Source organism: Hemitrygon akajei, unplaced genomic scaffold (genome assembly GCF_048418815.1).
Source record: "Hemitrygon akajei unplaced genomic scaffold, sHemAka1.3 Scf000050, whole genome shotgun sequence".
Taxonomy (NCBI): Eukaryota; Metazoa; Chordata; class Chondrichthyes; order Myliobatiformes; family Dasyatidae; genus Hemitrygon; species Hemitrygon akajei.
The window spans coordinates 1,526,083-1,545,752 of record NW_027331936.1 but is presented as its reverse complement, the minus strand read 5'-3'; the positions used below and the strand labels follow the sequence as shown (position 1 = coordinate 1,545,752).

The 19,670-nt window shown below is 45.0% G+C and overlaps 1 non-coding gene across 1 annotated transcript; it reads right to left on the bottom strand.

The window, feature by feature from the left end:
• Window positions 1–2,998: 2,998 nt before the first annotated feature.
• Window positions 2,999–3,070, bottom strand: trnae-cuc (transfer RNA glutamic acid (anticodon CUC)). Its single transcript has one exon. It is a non-coding gene; the product is annotated as a tRNA-Glu (tRNA).
• Between the last annotated feature and the right edge of the window lie 16,600 nt (window positions 3,071–19,670).

Here is a 19,670-nt window from a genome sequence, read left to right as displayed (position 1 = left end):
TAAAGACTGTTTTGGACTGCAACGCTATTAAGAACTGTTTACGCTGTCGCACAGCAGCTGTTTTCCGGTTACGTTTGAGTTTGTTTACTTTTGGGGGGTTTGTTTTCAGTGTTTAATAAACGTGTTATTTGTTATAAAAACCCTTGCCTAACTCATCTATATTTATTGTTGCCTGAATACGTAACAGTACACACAAGCACAATGAAACATGCACTTGCTGATGGGTGGGGACGGGTGGAAACTAGCCAAATCGACATGCCAATACAGCCTTTTTAGCTAAGATATTGTTACTTTGCAACCGAGTGTCTAACAATAGATTCCGAGTACAAGCAGGGCGATTGGTACCGGTCTGTTGTACAACTGTACGGATGCAGAGCGCCTCGCTTCATTCACCAACGTACTTCCTTAAGTTGAAAAGCGGACAATTTATCGCACTGAGCAGAATCCTTGCGTCCAAATCAGACAACAACACACACAACATTTGTGTCTGTTGTTGTTTGAATTTCCAGCATCTGCAGATTTCCTCGTGTTTGCAATACAAATCAGAACTAACTTCGGAATGTTAAGAATTAATGGCACTAATTTAATGTTAATTGCCTTTATAATTGAAGAAACTGGGAGAATGGCATCAATAAGTATAACGTGCTCCTGCTCCCTCTGTTGAAGGGCAATGTGTAAACGGACGAACCATTTCTCCTCCTCAGTACAAACGGTGATAATACTTACGAGTCCTGCAGCGTTCGGGTTTAAATGAAGGGACGGAAAGATTCACTTCGTTTTGTCGGTGAGATGAGTTACTCTGGTGGTCAAAAAAACACTGGGAGGAAAACAGTGGCCGAAAGTAAACATGAAATTGATAAATTGCCGTGTAACTCTCTCTCTCTAACTGCCTTTCAAATCTCCCTTGTTCTGTCGACGATGTGACTCTCTCCCCTGCCTCACTTCCATGTTCCTCTCTCTCTAACACACCCACACAAACATTCTCTCTCTCTCTCTCTCTCTCTCTCTCTCTCTCTCTCTCTCTCTCTCTCTCTCTCTCTCTCTCTCTCTCTCTCTCTCTCTCTCTCTCTCTCTCTCTCTCTCTCTTTCTCTCTCCACATCTCACTCCCTCACTCCCACACTTTCCTCACAAGTTGAAGCGAACGCTTAGCTATCAATATTCGTGTTCAGTGAAAGGACTGCGTGAATGCAGTGGGACGTTTATAGATTTTCCTTTACAAGACAGCTCGGGTGGAGCGCAGGGGAGCGGGTGTAAACTGGTGCTGAAATGTCGGGGCGAACAGGTAATATGACATGAAGGAGTATCAATTTTTTAAACAAATCTGCTCCTGGACTTTGGTTCAGTGCTCCGTTATGACACGACCACCATGTGAAATTTCGGTTAGCGGAAAACACTTGAATTGTCAACTTAGAAAAATATTTACATATTCAATAAGAAATGTTGTTCAGCCGCGGCTGGGAAAGGGGAGATTGAGATTATGACTGATTCTCTGAAGTGGGCAGCACTGTCTCTGAACGCGAAAAGCTTTCGCCGTTTCATATCACTCACTGTACAGACTCCCCATTGCTCTCTTGTCTACCGAGCGAACCCGCCTATTGCCATAGACAAATCGGTTCGCTGACCTTCCGTCAAATCAACCTCGCCAATTGTCACTGACGAGGTGTCATGGTCCGACATCAACCAATCTCGTCAAACAACGTGCAACTACCTAGCTCCCATTCGTGTATGCAGATGTCAATCCAACATGTTATCCAATTGCGGAAATGGTTTCATCCAAGAGCTGTTCCCTCCCACAGACTCTGACTGCCTCTGCCTCCCCAAAGTCCCGTCAAAACTGAGCAAAACTCAGGACAATGTCCCATTATATAACATTCATATCCACATGCTTCTGATCGAAGCTGGGGGCGCTGTCAGGGCGTCGAAATAAAGGCGGGCGACAGAAGATTATCTCCTCTCACCTTGGGAGACGGTAGAAGATTTGCTGGAGGACACCGACCGATTTTTGACTCGCAACTGCGGTATGGGGAGGGGGGAGGATTGCGAAAAAGTCTGGGCCAGCCTAATCTTATTGAATGCCGGGGCTGGCTGAAGAGGACTAGAGACTCGCCCTTCTTTCTGTTGTCTGTCTGTTTAAAGAAAAGGAATAAACAGGCCTTTTTTGGGCCTGGATGCTCTCCCGTGGATATAATAGTTCGCAATCTATGTCATCAGTTTGCCTGAGGAATCATTTCCAAGTCTGAAACTGGCACAAGATCTATATCTACCGTTTGTTAATGATGCAGAATTGTACAATTTATGTTCTGCGTACTGTCTGTCTTTTCGAGCCTGCAATGACGCTGCAAGTGTTTCATTGAACCTGTCCCTCACCGTCCCTGTGCACACGGCAATAAACCCGACCGGACCTGACAATACTCACTGAGATTTGAGCAGTGATGACCCCGGGCAGATGAGTCAAGGTGATGTTGGCAAACTGAGTGAGTAGAACCAGAGTCCAATATGGGAAATGTATGGTCACCCTCTTCTACAGAGAGACAGCATCTCTGAGTGGATTGAAGTGCAGTGAGGAGTGAAGAAGATCAAACCTACATTGTATCGATTGCAAGTTATTGTCTGTAAGACCTCGCACAGTTATTTCCAGCTTTATTGAGACTGCACCTGCGATTTTTTTTTTCAAAGTCATGTTTTCATTGTCTAACAAGTGTCATACAGAACAAATAACGAATCGCTGCAGGAACAGTGTACAGTGGGTCAGGCAGCATTTGTAGACGGAAAGAGGTAGTACACACAGTAGAAAGCAGGAGAATGGGGCTGAGAGGAAATGTCGAAGCAAACCCGATGGGCCAAACGGCCGAATTCTGCTTCTATATTTTGTGGTTTTATGGCGCTGAATCAGGCGGATGCAGGTTAAACACTGACAGGAATGGGGTTGTTGCCGAGCAATGAATACACAAAATAATTTAAAATCAACACATTAATGTACAGCAGGAAATATTTTTATTCCCTGACCGGGAATCGAACCCAGGCCGCAGCGGTGAGAGCGCCGAATCCTAACCACTAGACCACCAGGAAAGCTGATGATGCGCTGCATCACAGCAACATACACTATCAAAGCAGAAAAATACAAAACAAAATCAATGGATAAATAATAATAATGAATGAATGTGATAAATATTGTCACGAATCTACTGCTCAGCACTTTGCAGACCGCGTGTTCACCCAGTGCTTCAGGTTAAGCAACACTCTGGACTGTATGAATCGGTGGGAAACACTCGTTCTCCAGTGTCTTTATAAAGATGGTAAAATTCAGATTCTCTTATGAGCCCTGTGTCATTTTTGTTTCTGTCCTCGCCTCGAAACAATTCAGTAGTTGGCCCCCGATTCCCGTGACATTGTCGCCGATACATCTGGTGTCTTGTTCCTCACCCTCCGCCTGGGTGGAGGTAGGAGAAAGAAAACCAGACGTTCAGAATGCCCGAAATATGGTCTGGGGTTGGAATGGTGGGCTTTCCTGATCGTGCTCTAACCGTGGTCGAGTGTGCGGGAGCCACTGGTACTGAGCATGATGTGCTGATGACAAATAAGCCTGATAGAAAACCCGCAATTATTTGAAAGTCCTCAGGGTAGGCAGTCCTTGTTTGCTGGTCGCGGCACACAGTACATGGTATGCTTGCTTAACATCTGCTCTGGCGGTATGTGAAGTGCCGTCCGGATCAATGAGGAGAACTCTCTCGGTAAGCAGCACCGACAGAACTTAATCATTGAATGTTGTGATTAAGGGAACAAGGGTGCGGCAAGACCGCTATGTACGGAGAGCATGAAGAGTTAGTCATGAAACAACACCGCTGTTCCACATCCCTCCCCCCCTCCACCCCAGCACCACTATACCTTCTTATCTTCTCCGAACGGTGGATTGAGAATTCTTCCGGCTGTTCCACCGAATTGAGCCATGTCTCCATGAAACAGAGAAGACAGAAACCCCTCATTTCCCTCCGAAACTGCAATGTTGCGCTGACGTAATGCATCTTGTTTTCAAGTAATTGGCCTTCCGCGAAGAAGATGCCGGGTAGAGGACGCTTCGTCGCCCATCGATTTAGTCTGACTTGAAGTCTTCCGAACCGACCTCTTTTCCGGCAATGGTAATGGCTGACCTTCGCTGATCGCTGAAAGGTGCCGCACCTGTATTCCCGAGAGTCAAGTCCATCTGGTCCTTCAGCAGCTCCTTAAACTGCCGGTTAATTTAGACAGATCAACAGTACATTTCTTAAAGGGAAACTAGGGGTTTCAGATTGCAACCACAGTGGTTCAGCTGAAATACATCTGGACATTTTGCGAGCTGTCGGCAATACGTCGCGTGTATCACCAGTGCCATCGTGGATCTTTGGATTTATAAACAAATCTCAAAATTCCTAAAGCCGTATCAATAATGTAGACATCCCGCTCTTACTGGAGCCTACAAAATGCATCACCTCGCACTTTATCTCTCTCCTGTCTATGCCCCTCCCGCTTTCTACCGACACCAAACACCCGACTCCGATCTCTCTCCCCATCGAAAATCTTTCACCAACCCCCGATCTCTCTACACACCAGATTCATCGCCTTCCCCGGCGTCCCTCCCCATGGTCTTTCTCTACCCTCCTCTATCTCTCGCTACCTCACCTGCCTCTGTCCCAGTCACTTTCTCCCTAGTCCCTCTGTCCCGTCTCTGGCCAGAGTCGACTCCTTTCCCCGGTAATAACTTTTCTCTTCATTGACTGCTCATGGAATGTCGCGAAGTGAACATGGCGTCTGAACCTACGTGCTTTTTAGTTGAAATAATAAAAGTTACAAGTTTGCAAATGCAGATATTCTGTACCTCACTGATCATTATTAAAAGGGGTGTTTCTTCTAACAGTGGCGTCCATCATTAAAGTTGCTCACTAACTAGTCCCGCCCTCTGCACAGTGTTACCATTGGTATGGAGATACAGAAGCCTGAAAGCTCACGCTCAGCGATCCAGGGACAGCTCCTTCCCCTCTGCCACCTGCAACAGATGTTTTGTTACTTTCCCTATATTTAGTTATACTTTATTTCATTGTACTGCTACAGTGAAGTTAACAAATTTCACCACATCTCCCGATTATATTAAATCTGGTTCTGAATCTGATTCAGATGCAGCGGGGATGTGTAAGTTTGAGCTTAAATTAGTTGAAAGTCTGTCAGAACCTCGTGAGACGAAGGGTTGTACTGTGCTGTACTATTCTCCATTCTATGCTCTATCTAGTAGGCCGTATCTCACTATTTGTCCAATTGATTAATTATTTAAAGCTACGACGCCTTGCTTTTCCAGATTTCTCTCAATGCGTCAGATAATACTGCAGGAGAAATTAAAAAGACAATAGGGCATATATATCAGTACCGACCGCTGGATGATCTCCATAGCTTTGCTTGGAAGGAACTCGTCAAGTATTATGTAATGATGAATTGCCCTCGGTGTTCAGACTACGCTGGTCATGGGGTATGAAGGGAAGTATCTGGATAAACAGGAACATTCGCGATAGTCCGTATGGGCCAGTGCATAGTAGGTTATGTCTAACCAATCTCACAGATCTTTACCAGGTAGTTACCCGCAATGCTGTTGAAGAAATTTGTCAGGTTTCCGTGTGGGAGGATGCTCGGGAAGGATCAGTCGCTTTGCGTTCACAATGAGGTAGTATCAATGATCTGGATAACAATGTCGTTACTCTGGATCAGCAAATTTGCCAATGACACCAACATTACGGGTGTAGTTCTCAGCGAAGAAGAGTACTGGAGCATGAAGCAGGATCTGGACCAGCTGGAAAAATGGGCTGAAAAATGACAGATCGGATTTAACACGCACAACTGTTAGATGTTGCCCTTTGGGCGGACCAGCCAGGGTTGGTCTGACGCAATGAGAAATAGGGCACTGAGGAGTACGATAGAACAAACGAATCTGGGAATGCAGGTCCATAATTCAATGAAAGTTGCGGCACAGTTACACAGGGTCGGAGAAACAGCTTTTCGCACATTGGCCTTCATAGACCAAAGTACTGAGTACAGGAGTTGGGATGTTACGTTACTATTGTTTAGGGCTTTATTGGAGCCCAATTTGGAATATTGTGTACAGTTGGGCTCAACCACCTGCAGGAAATATGCAAATAAGATTGAAAGAATGTTGAAAAACATTACACGGCTATTGACGGGACTGAATAAAAACACAAAATGCTGGCAGAACTCAGCAGGCCAGACAGCATCTATGGGAGGAGGTAGTTACGACGTTTCAGGCCGAAACCCTTCATCAGGAGTGAGGTAACATGGGAAGGTCAAGGGGGGGATAAGAAGTGGGGGGAGGGATGAAGTAGAGAGCTGTGAAGTGATAGGCTGAAGGGAAATGTGCTAGGGGGAAGCTGGAAAATTAAAAGAGAAAGAAAGGTAGGGCGGGGCGGGGGGAGATTGTTGTGAGGGGGGGAAGAGAAAGAGAACCAAACTAAAATTATAGATGGGGATGGGGTAAGGGGGTGCAGGGGTATCAACGGAGGTCTCGTTCTAATTTCGTGGCCATCGAAGCCACGAGTATCCTGTCCAAAAGCTCAGCAATATCTTTCTTCGCCTTCCGAAATTACCTGGACCGTATCCCTTCTGGCACCGGAGAATCATCTATCATAATGTTTTCCAAGTTTCCAGCAAATCCTCTTTCTGAGCGTCGGCAGGTTCTGGTATATCAATGTATTCAGTAAGGAGCTTCACTGCCTTTTTGGACTCCAGATACAAGTTTTCCTCTGATCTGCCCACACTCTCTCCAGTCATCCTCCTGTTCTTCACAGTGCAACTCGTCAAGGACTTCTTAAGCCCCTTCTACCTCTTCTAAGTCCATTGTTAAATTCTTTCCTTTTTACATTGTGACCCGCTGTAGCCTTACCTGATCCTTTCCTCCTAATCTTTAAGCTTTGTTCTTTCTTCCTCTTGACGAGTTATTCCAACTTACTTGTCACCCAGGGTTACTTTACGTTACCATCCTTTCCCTGCTTCACGGAGACAAGCCTATACTGAACCTTATCTCAGTGCTCCCTAGACAATCCCCACATCTCTGTTGCGTATTTCCCTGAGTACATCTTTTCCCAATGTACGTTCCCAAGTTCCTGCCAGGTAGCACCATACATCGCAGACCCCAAATTAAATACATCCCATGCTCCCTGGTCGTATCTCTGTGTAAGGTAAATGTCGGGGAGTTCTGCCCTGTCGTTCTGAAATTCTGACCCGCGGAGAGATCTGTCACATGACCCGATTCCTTTTCCAATATGGGATCTGATCTGGATTGTTTGCTAGTCTGCCTTTCTTCTTATAGTGACATGAATCCTTCCTGGACACAACTGAGAATTTATGCTAAAACTTAAACTTTATTTTTACCCTTGAGAGGTGCCGACGAATATTAGGGAAGTTTTAGTTTTACATTCCAATAACTTGGCACATGTCCAGGTTCCGCTCCCGGTGGGCGGCCGTACAGAAAACACCAAATCGGTGTTCGCCCCCTTCATGTTTCTGTGTTCGTCTCACAGTCAATTGACAAACGAACGCTTCACGTTGTCCTCCCTTCCTGCAGCTGCGATACTATCCCTGGTTTGCCATCGCACTCCCTTTACACTCTGTTACACGACGCTGTCCATTTTGAAACATCTAAAACCCAGAATGTCCTAAAGCCATCCCTGCCCGTGTGACAGTCGAGTGTCTGTGATAGTTTGGAACAAACTTCAGCCAATGTAACAATCACGCCAGCAGCATTGAGCGTTTGTATTGCTACCGACCTGAACTGAATGAAGTCAGCAATCTTCCGCCAATTCTGCAATTTCTGGATGCCCAGGCATATGAATGTTTGAATTTATGACATATTTGCCAAAGCTGTTCATTGTAAAACGGCTTTATTTGAAAACTCCCCTGAATTACCATAGACACGGCGCTATCTACACAGATGGCCATTTAATGTAAACACATACTTCATTCCATTCCTCAGCTCTTCTCTGAATTTCCTCTGTGTCAGTGTATAGATACAAGTGTTGGTGCACATGCTGAGAAATTGCAACATTAACCCAAATTGCTGTAGGATGTATACCGGGGAACTCAAATATCTGTCCTCGTAAAAATAGTTTTGCGCTTGCCATATCAGGGAATGGGCTATAAAGGGCATCCAAAATAATATGAAATTAGCTGATATAGAAAACAGTAAAATCATCGATTTTCTGCGGTTTTCCACTTCGGCATCTTTCTGATTGTCGCTGCTGTGCCGAAGCCTTCTGCGGACTCTATTTGCCACAACAATATGTTTTACGGTTAACCCGTTAAACACCAGGATTAAGCCGATCGGTACCAATGGTGTTAAAATACTGGCCTGTAATTGGTATCCTCTCCACACGGGCGAAGTAGCGTATTCATGTGTGAGGGCGCAACGCCACGGCATGTTGTCAATGATGACAGAAGGTTCAATGACAAAGTAAAACGGGGCGCATCTCCCGCAGCTCACTATAACCACGGTCACGATAACCACCGTTGCTGTTCGCTCGGTGCAGTATCGCTCCCGCAGCTTTCGGCAACATATTGCGATAAAGCGATCGAAGGTAAAACTGACCGTCAACCAAACAGAACAGTCCCGCGTCGCAGCCACAAATACAAGTGTCAGAGCGCATACAGGAGTGATGAGCAGGGATCTGGAATAAATGTAGATATTGTTGGTCTGTTCCACTAAAGCAACAACGATAACCACCATCAGATCCGCTGTTGCCATTCCAACCAGGTAACGGATGATGCATTTGGAGAGTCCGCATTTACCCCGAGATAGGATCACAATCGCCGTTAAATTAACTGCAAGAAATTTGAAAAAAAAGTAAGAAATATGGTCAGCTCTCTGAATGCCCCCATTCTACCGATGCTATGCAGGGTATGGTCTGTTTGGAAGTGGAAAGCGGGAATCCAGTGTGTGCGGTCTCCGTCGCTGCACTCCGGCTGGAGGACAATGACGGATGTGAGTGTCAGTGGATTGGCGACCATCCCACAGTTTAGAGCGAGATATCCGAGTTCCACGACTCACGTACCGGTGAGCAGTCGATCGCTCCTGTAAACAACACCATTTCCATTATTAGAGGTGAAGGGATTGTTTGTAGCGATGACAAAGTGCAGTCAAGGAGATATAAAGCACGAGTTCTCATTTACAGACTTACAGAAGAACAGAACTACGTGTCGAAAATAGACGGGACCATCATTTAAATAAGCTTCCACGTTGTTATAAGGTCGAAGTGTCTGCACTGATAGAGACTCGGGTCTGGAAAAGCAGAGACCAGAATCACTTCAGAAACTCTAGCGAGGTGAAATTGTGAAACAACGACAATATCGACACCAACGTAATTAACAAAAGAATAAAACACTGCGATCGAAATAAGGAAAATAAAAATAAAACCATTAGATGCCTGAATCCTCCATTCCAGAAACACGTTTCAGCCGATGGTAGCATCTTTGCTTAGTAACAGTGCGGATACCGCAGCAGAGTAACGACGGCACCATACATAAAGTAACCAGCTCCGGCATCTTACCGGGGACACCAACCGCTACAAGTGTGGGATAGAAAATGGCCGCAATGTAGTAAATCGCCGCATATCCCATATTCCGTCAGAAGCAGCGTTCAGTTGTACGGAGCGTTTCAGCTGCTCAGATGGACTGGTGATCGGTTTAACAGACTTTTATTGAGGAGAGAGCAATTCCACTGAGGCAATTAGCGTGGCGATCACGTCAGGGACATTAGTGACAACCAAATGCACAAACATTTACGTTAAACTATTTTTACTCACTGCTCCCGTATCCCGAGTTTGACTCCTCAAGGGATATTGCAATCCATTTACATTAAAAGAACACATGATGTGGATTTTACATGTTATTTTCCATGATACCCGGCTTCAGCTATTTAAGTAGCATAATTTTATATCATTGTTGCTTTAAAACAGCCATTCATCTTGAAGTCGATTTATTTTGTAACATTTGACGGAGCACATTCGCTTCTGAAATTGAGGGAAGAAGTTTGTTCTGGCGGGTGAAATGGAGAACACTTCTTTATTAAAGGGGAACATTCGTTCATTCTTTTGTTTCTTTCGTCCCAGTCATTCCGGGTGGTGCGAGTGATGGAAATCACAGTGACAGCTTGCATGTGTTATAATAAAATGCACTTCCCATATTCCTGCAAACACTTTCAAAGATCCACAGCGGTATTCCAGAGGCATGTGATCAAAAACGGGCCGTGTCTTCGGGAAGTTAGCGAGGGCTGTGGACAGTTTGAAGAACAATGTTTTCCAGCGCACACATGGGCCGTTCGGCAGGAACCTGCCCTCTCTCAGTGAATGACTTGACCACCTCATACCCGTGACGTGCGATGTAGTCTGTTTAACTTTAAAGATATTCTCGAACCTGCCACAATACTATCACTATTTTTCCATCCATTCTGTCTTTGAACAAATGTAGCAAGTGAAATCTATGAACAATCTGCAGGTTTCCAGACTGCGATATTATTTGCAATTACATAGAACATTTAATAGTACAGCACATCATAGGCCCTTCAGCCCACAATGTTGTGCCAACCCTCAAACCCTGACTCCTATATAACCCCCCACCTTAAATTCCTCCATATACCTGTCTAGTAATCTCTTAAACTTCACTAGTGTATCTGCCTCCACCACTGACTTAGGCAGTGCATTCCACGCACCAACCACTCTCTGAGTGAAAAAACATCCTCTAATATCCCCCTTGAACTTCCCTCCCCTTACCTTAAAGCCATGTCCTCTTGTACTGAGCAGTGGTGCCCTGGGGAAGAGGCGCTGGCCGTCCACTCTATCTATTCCTCTTAATATCTTGTACACCTCTATCATGTCTCTTCTCATCCTCCTTCTCTTTAAAGAGTAAAGCCCTAGCTCCCTTAATCTCTGATGATAATCCATACTCTCAAAACCAGGCATCATCCTAGTAAATCTCCTCTGTACCCTTTCCAATGCTTCGACATCCTTCCTATAGTGAGGCGACCAGAACTGGACACAGTACTCGAAGTGTGGCCTAACTCGAGTTTTATAGAGCTGCGTCATTACATCACGTCTCTTAAATTCTACCCCTCGACTTATGAAAACTAACAACCCGTAAGCTTTCTTAACTACCCCATCTACCTGTGAGGCAACTTTCAGGGATCTGTGGGCATGTACCTCCAGATCCCTCTGCTCCTCCACACTACCGAGTATCCTGTCATTTACTTTGTACTCTGCCTTGGAGTTTGTCCTTCCAAAATGTACCACCTCACACTTCTCCGGGTTGAACTACATCTGCCACTTCTCAGCCCACTTCTGCATCCTATCAAAGTCTCCCTGCAATCTTCGACAATCCTCTACACAATCTACAACACCACCAACCTTTGTATCGTCTGCAAACTTACCATCCCAACCTTCTGCCCCCACATCCAGGTCGTTAATAAAAATCACAAAAAGTAGAGGTCCAGGATCGGATCCTTGTGGGATACCACTAGTCACAACCCTCCAATCTGAATGTAATCCTTAAGGTGTCATTTTCTTCCTCCTGATTTACTGTCAGGTATATTGCCTTTCGAGCGTCACTATATGAATGTGCAGAACACAGGATGCGTTTAAGCTCAGCTGTCAATCACACTTCCTTCTGCTCTTGTAGGGCATCGCTCCGTGCCGATTGTGATACTCGTCCCGATGAGCGGGCCTCGGCTTATTGGAGAGTATCTCACCACTCTGTTTCCATTGTGGAACTCACACTAATGTGCGACCCTCGGTTTGTTGGAGAGAGTCTCATCACTCTGTTTCCATTGTGCAACTCATACTAATGTGCGGCCCTCGGTTTATTGGAGAAAGTCTCACCACTCTGTTTCCAGTGTGGAACTCGTACTAATGTGCGGCCCTCGGTTTATTGGAGAGAGTCTCATCACTCTGTTTCCAGTGTGGAACTCATACTAATGTGCGGCCCTCGGTTTATTGGAGAGAGTCTCATCACTCTGTTTCCAGTGTGGAACTCGTACTAATGTGCGGCCCTCGGCTTATTGGAGAAAGTCTCACCACTCTGTTTCCAGTGTGGAACTCGTACTAATGTGCGGCCCTCGGCTTATTGGAGAAAGTCTCACCACTCTGTTTCCAGTGTGGAACTCATACTAATGTGCGGTCCTCGGCTTATTGGAGAAAGTCTCACCACTCTGTTTCCAGTGTGGAACTCGTACTAATGTGCGGCCCTCGGCTTATTGGAGAAAGTCTCACCACTCTGTTTCCATTGTGGAACTCGTACTAATGTGCGGCCCTCGGTTTGTTGGAGAGAGTCTCATCACTCTGTTTCCATTGTGGAACTCATACTAATGTGCGGCCCTCGGTTTATTGGAGAAAGTCTCACCACTCTGTTTCCAGTGTGGAACTCGTACTAATGTGCGGCCCTCGGTTGACCCTAGAAAGTATCACCTCTGCCTTCAAATTCATCCTTCCAAAGTGAATCACTTCGTACCTTTCCGGGTTGAACTCCATCTGTAACTTCTCAGCGCTGCTCTGCGTCCTGTCACTGTCCTGTTGTAAACTGTGACAACCTTCTATAGTGCCCATAATTCTACCAACCTCCACATTATTAAAAACACAATAAACCACCCTACCACCTCGTCATCCAAATCGTTCATAAAACACAAAAAGCTGGCGGTCTCAGAACAGATCTCTGGAGGACACCTGTCACCAAAATCCAGGGAGAAATCCATCTACAACTATCCTCTGTCTTCTGTGGGCGTCAGGTCAGGATCCATCAGCGAACTTTCCCTGGATACCAAAACTTCTGACGTTATGAATGGTCCTACCGTTGATAAATTTAATGCCTTGCTATAATTCATTCATATCAGCTCAATTATCCCGCACTTTATTTCCAAACTTCCACGCAACAAACACGTTCTCCCATCTGTTTCTCTCTTCCAGTGTCTCCGCTTTGGCTCGGGCGAGTGCAGAGATGTGATCTGTCTCGATCCTCCAGGTACAAAATTGAAGTAGTCGCCCAACTCACTGAAGGGGCAACTGCTCCATCACCGTTGATTGCCTGAAACGTAAATCCAAGAGATTAATCTAATCTCGGAGCAGAGCATCCCATTGACAATAGGCTTTCTGGAACTCAGCTACTAGAGGACATTGACTATCTCCAAGGGGTTTGAGTTGCTTAACATGATACTAACCCAACTTGTTTGGAGCGGTCTGGATTCGATATACTGATGAACTGGCTCGGTGCCGACAAATCTGGAAGGTGTAAAGGGGCTGTGCTGATGCAATGACATCATAACCTGCTGTCCTATTTCCAACGCCCGCCGTTTTGCTCGCACCTCGAAACAAGCTTCGCTCTGCCGTTTTTTCCGTCACGTATTATGGGCGGCATCATAATGGGCCTCCTTAATAGGATCAATTAATTGCTGCTTGCATTTGTCCTTTCCAATGCCATCATACTCGGTCAGTGATAAATCTAGACAAACAGGAATACTAACACTTTCATTTTTCTCCGAATTGTCAACTTAAAACGTGTAAATGCAGGAGAGGATGCTTCTATGGCGAAGACAATCAGAAGAACATAGTGTAAGACAGTGACCCAGGAGCCGTTTAGCCGTTTTAGACAACATTGCCTTTAAAGTCCAGTTCATCCGTTCAACAATCGTGCAGTATTGTGCTCAATAGGGCATATGGAACTTTCGTTTTACCCTAAACAGTTTCATTACATTTCATGTCACCTCTGCAGCGTAGCGGGGACCATGATCTGATTCTAGGGTCCTTGGCAATCCTCAACGTGGAAAAACTCTCTCGGACAAAATCCTGGCTGTAACATCAGCAGTTTTCGTGATCTAGTTACGGAAGCCTCTATCCATTTGTTGACCGCTACCACTATCTTGAGGATTTATTTCAGTCCTCCAGGCGATGGAGGTGAAGAAGCAACAAAATAAACCTGCAGATTAACACATGGTCCTTCTACGGGACGTGTCTCAAAACTGCTTCTCTAGCCGATTTATCTGGGTTATTACTGGGCACAAATCATACAATTCTTACAATAATATTGTACATCTTTTCTCAATTTCGGCCACCAACACAGTTTCTTCAACTGTTCCATAGTTCTCTCTGATCCTTGATGCCCACAAATGTCATGGTGCCAGTACATCACCTGATTTTTTTTCGCCATTCTGGCACCACAAATGTGCCATTATTAAGTACAATCCGGTTCCGTGCCTATATCCCTCGATATTTCCCAAACACTTCAGAATGCTCGCCTCTTTGTAGCTTTGCTAACTCCTGATTATGTTAATGTGTCGTGACTAAGTCTATATATGTGTCTATATTTACAGTTTGCTGGTTTCCCTGTCATCGCTACCTCTACATCTGGATTCCCTTTCACCACCCAGATTGATTCTAGTTTGCCGAACTCACCAGCCTTCCTGCTCACTTTCCGGGAAAGTCTGTAACTGAGCTTTACCTTTTCGTTTAATCTATAAGTGTTTCCACTTCCCTTCTCAAATATTTACTTCAACATGGGAGCTGATGGTACAGGTCTGCCATTTTTTGAGATATAACCTCTAGCTTCCCATAACGGTAAAAATTCAGTCAAAGCACATGAGTATGCAATGAATGAAGTGACATGGGTCATGTGCAGTCATCAGAGTTTAATCTCATTCGGTATCTTGTTCAGCCCAGTAGTAGAGAGTCAAAGGGCTTGTTCCTGTACTCTACTGTTCCCAGAATCCCAACATCTGCAACTGACGTGTTCACATTGTAATATCAATCTAATAATCATCCGCTGTCCATTCTCCTCCATCCATCTCGTTCTTCTGCACTGATGGGTGTCATATATGACACGGTGTATTGCAACACAGCGATAAAGTACGAAAAGGATTAACAATATCAGTTAAACATAGCAGCTTAAATCTAACAGGAGCAAACTGTGCCATCCACCATGTCTCTGACATTCCGAACATTCCCAGCTGAACTGTGACGTAAACAGTGACGCCAGATTCCAGGAGTTCATCAATGAACTGAATGCTGCAAATTGGAAATTTGGATTAACCGAAATGTGACACTGGAGCTTCCATCGCAGTCCTATTCACAAACTGTCTCAGTGCTGCACAGAACAACGTAGACACAATTTTATCAATGAAAAATTGAAGGCGTATTGCAGACAAGTCTGAAGCCATCGTAATTTTTTTTTCAAGCAGAGAATGGTGAGTGCATAGAATAAACTGCTGGCAACGATGGTGCAGGTGGTTATGATAGGGTTTATTTAAGCGACTTTTGGATAGGTACGTGCTTAGAAAAGCAGAGCTATGGGTAGCATTATTAATTTCTAATTTAGGGACATGTTCGATACAAATTTGTGGGCCGAAGGGTCTCCACTGTGTTGTAGGTTTTCTGTGTTTTTCTTTTCCATAAGAAATTCGAAATGAATATTCAATGATTTATGAGTGGGACATAACTCGATTATATTCATGGACTAGTGCACATTGAGGAATATGCGACAGAATTGGCAAACATAACAGAGCAGATACATGGTGAAGGTAGCGACTTAGAATTGCTGAGAGGGAATGTATACATATAAATAATGCTGGCACATGAAACGCTCTGCCTCGGTTGGTCTTATTTCGAATAAACTATTAATATAATGACGGACTTATTTATATAAACTAATGAATTTATTTCATCAGATTATTTTCATTCAACATTTAAGAAGTTGTTTTGACAAACCGCAGAACATTACAGATCACGTGCTGCTCAATTGCCCTGCTCGATGCAACTGTCATAATTCATCAGTGCACTGTCAATCCCATAATTTTAACATAAACCAACTGTGGGTTACACTTGTTCTAAAAATAGCTCAGATAATACAGAGTCTATTTTAAGAGTATTTACTGGGTTTGAGGAACAGCGGAGAAGAAGGAGAAGAAAATACACTCGCCCACATTGAATGACAGTCTCACAGGTACAGGAATGAGATGACAAACTTAACGTTGGAACGTCAGAAGACAAGTACAAATGAAATCCACACTCTCACACTGTAACAGAGACTGACAGATACAGAATAAAACCCACACTCTCACACTGTAGCAGAGACTGACAGATACAGAATGAAATGCACACTCTCACACTGTAGCAGGGACTGATAGATACAGAATGAAATGCACACACTCACACTGTAACAGAGACTGACAGATACAGAAAGAAACCCACACACTCACACTCTAACAGAGACTGACAGATACAGAATGAAACCCACACTCTCACAGTGTAGCAGAGACTGATAGATACAGAATGAAATGCACACTCTCACACTGTAACAGAGACTGACAGATACAAAATAAAACGCACACTCTCACACTGTAGCAGAGACTGACAGATACAGAATGAAATGCACACTCTCACACTGTAGCAGAGACTGATAGATACAGAATGAAACCCACACACTCACACTGTAACAGAGACTGACAGATACAGAATGAAACCGATACTCTCACACTGTAGCAGAGACTGACAGCTACAGAATGAAAGCCACACTCTCACACTGTAACAGCCACTGACAGATTCCGAATGAAACCCACACTCTCACACTGTAACACACACAGACAGATACAGAATGAGACCCACACACTCACACTCTAACAGAGACTGACAGATACAGAATGAAACCCACACTCTCACACTGTAACAGCGACTGACAGATACCGAATGAAACCCACACTCTCACACTGTAACAGAGACTGACAGATACAGAATGAAGCCCACACTCTCACACTGTAACAGAGACTGCCAGGTACAGAATGAAACCCACACTCTCACACTGTAGCAGAGACTGACAGATACAGAATGAAACCCACACTCTCACACTGTAACAGAGACTGACAGATACAGAATGAAACCCACACTCTCATACTGTAACAGAGACTGACAGTTATAGGATTGAAACCCACACTCTGACACTGTAACAGAGACTGACAGATGCAGAATGAAACCCACACTCTCACACTGTAACAGAGACTGATAGATACAGAATGAACCCCGTACTCTCACACTGTAACACAGACTGACAGATACAGAATAAAACCCACTCTCTCACAGTGTAACAGAGACTGACAGATGCAGCATGAAACCCACACTATCACACTGTAACAGAGACTGATAGATACAGAATGAAACCCACACTCTCACACTGTAGCAGAGACTGACAGCTACAGAATGAACCCCACACTCTCACACTGTAACACAGACTGACAGATACAGAATGAAACCCACACTCTCATACTGTAACAGAGACTGACAGTTATAGGATTGAAACCCACACTCTGACACTGTAACAGAGCCTGACAGATAGAGAATGAAACCCACACTCTCACACTGTAGCAGAGACTGACAGCTACAGAATGAACCCCACACTCTCACACTGTAACACAGACTGACAGATACAGAATAAAACCCACTCTCTCACAGTGTAACAGAGACTGACAGATGCAGCATGAAACCCACACTATCACACTGTAACAGAGACTGATAGATACAGAATGAAATGCATTTTCTCATACTGAACTAGAGAGTGACACGTACAGAAGGCCACACTCTCAATCTGTACCAGGGACTGATATCTACAAAATGAACCCCGCACTCTCACATTGCACCGGAGACAGGTTGGTATAAAACGAACTACCCTTCAACACTATACCGGCGACAATCCAGTAGAGATTTAAACCAACAGCCTCATATTATCCGACTAAATATCTCCCATGGTTGATTGTCTCTACATTGCTGTCGTTCTCTCTCACTAGTTCTTCAATTCATGTGAAAAGCATATGGCCCCTCTCTTCATTTTCAGCTTGAAGCCTACTGCATAATAAGTACTTTGTTCTCCACAGACTGAGAAATAACGCAGAATTCTCCCAACTCACTATTCATTTTCTTTCTCTATATTTTGCAACGTGGTACTGCGGTTGTTTAAATATCTCTTCTGTTTCTTCTGTCCCTTCATCGATGATACGATCGGTCGTAAAATGCCCTGGTTAACGGGTTCAGTGGCGGAAGAGAAGGGAATGGACAGGGAAATGGGCAAATACTTTAATATAGGACCTAGCGTTTATTTGTGTGTGTGTGTGTGTGTGTGTGTGTGTGTGTGTGTGTGTGTGTGTGTGTGTGTGTGTGTGTGTGTGTGTGTGTGTGTGTGTGTGTGTGTGTGTGTGTGTGTGTGTGATTATAACGGTTTCTAATATGACCTTATCTGATGATATGACCTCACCTGGCTATCCAGCATCTGATGGCACATATTGGGATGGTGTGGCGTGGGTTTGGTGTCTGATGGAGAACTGGACAGGGTGTCTCTGTACACAGCGGATATGTTTTATATCTGATGGCACATATTGGGACGGTGTGGGGTGGGTTTGGTGTCTGATGGAGAACTGGACAGGGTGTCTCTGTACACAGCGGGTATGTTTTATATCTGATGGCACATATTAGGACGGTGTGCGGTGGGTTTGGTGTCTGATGGGGAACTGGACAGGAAATCTGTACACAGCGAGTATGTTTTATATCTGATGGCACATAGTGGGACGGGGTAGGGAGGGTTTGGTGTCTGATGGGGAACTGGACACAGTGTCTCTGTACACAGCGGGTATGTTTTATATCTGATGGCACATAGTGGGACGGTGTGGGGTGGGTTTGGTGTCTGATGGGGAAATGGACAGGGTGTCTCTGTACACAGTGAGTATGTTTTTTATCTGATGACACATAGTGGGACGGGGTGGGGTGGGTTTGGTGTCTGATGGGGAACTGGACAGGGTGTCTCTGTACACAGCGGGTATGTTTTATATCTGACGGCACATAGTGGGACGGGGTGGGGTGGGTTTGGTGTCTGATGGAGACCTGGACAGGGTGTCTCTGTACATAGCGGGTATGTTTTATATCTGGTGGCACATAGTCGGACGGGGTGGGGTGGGTTTGGTGTCTGATGGGGAACTGGACAGGGTGTGTCTGTACACAGCGAGTATGTTTTATATCTGAAGGCACATGATGGGACAGAGTGGGGTGGGTTTGGTGTCTGATGGAGACCTGGACAGGGTGTCTCTGTACACAGCGGGTATGTTTTATATCTGATGGCACATAGTGTGACGGGGTGGGGTGGGTTTGGTGTCTGATGGAGAACTGGACAGGGTGTCTCTGTACACAGCGTGTATGTTTTATATCTGATGGCGCATAGCGGGACGGGGTGGGGTGGGTTTGGTGACTGAGCGGCCAAAGTGGAGCTGCTGTGTAAAAATAAAATGGAAGTCTGCAGGAGGAGACTGGGAGGGGTTTTCATGTGTCCCTGGATCCAGACAACACTGAAGGGAAACCGGATCTATTTGTAAATGAAACTGCCGGCGTAACAGTGAAAATTGCCGAAAATGCTGGAAACCTCGATTCCGGAATGATTGTGGAAAGAGAACCACAGTGAAAGTTTCAAATTGGGAAGTGGGAACACTCGTGACCGCTGCCAATACAACTGTGGAATGTTGTAAATGAAGCCGCTCATTGCTCACTTACTGGTCTCATTACACAATCTGGTCGAATTACACAGAGGGTTCTGACTGAGGTAAGCCAATGATACTGATGTGTTCGTGTTACATGCC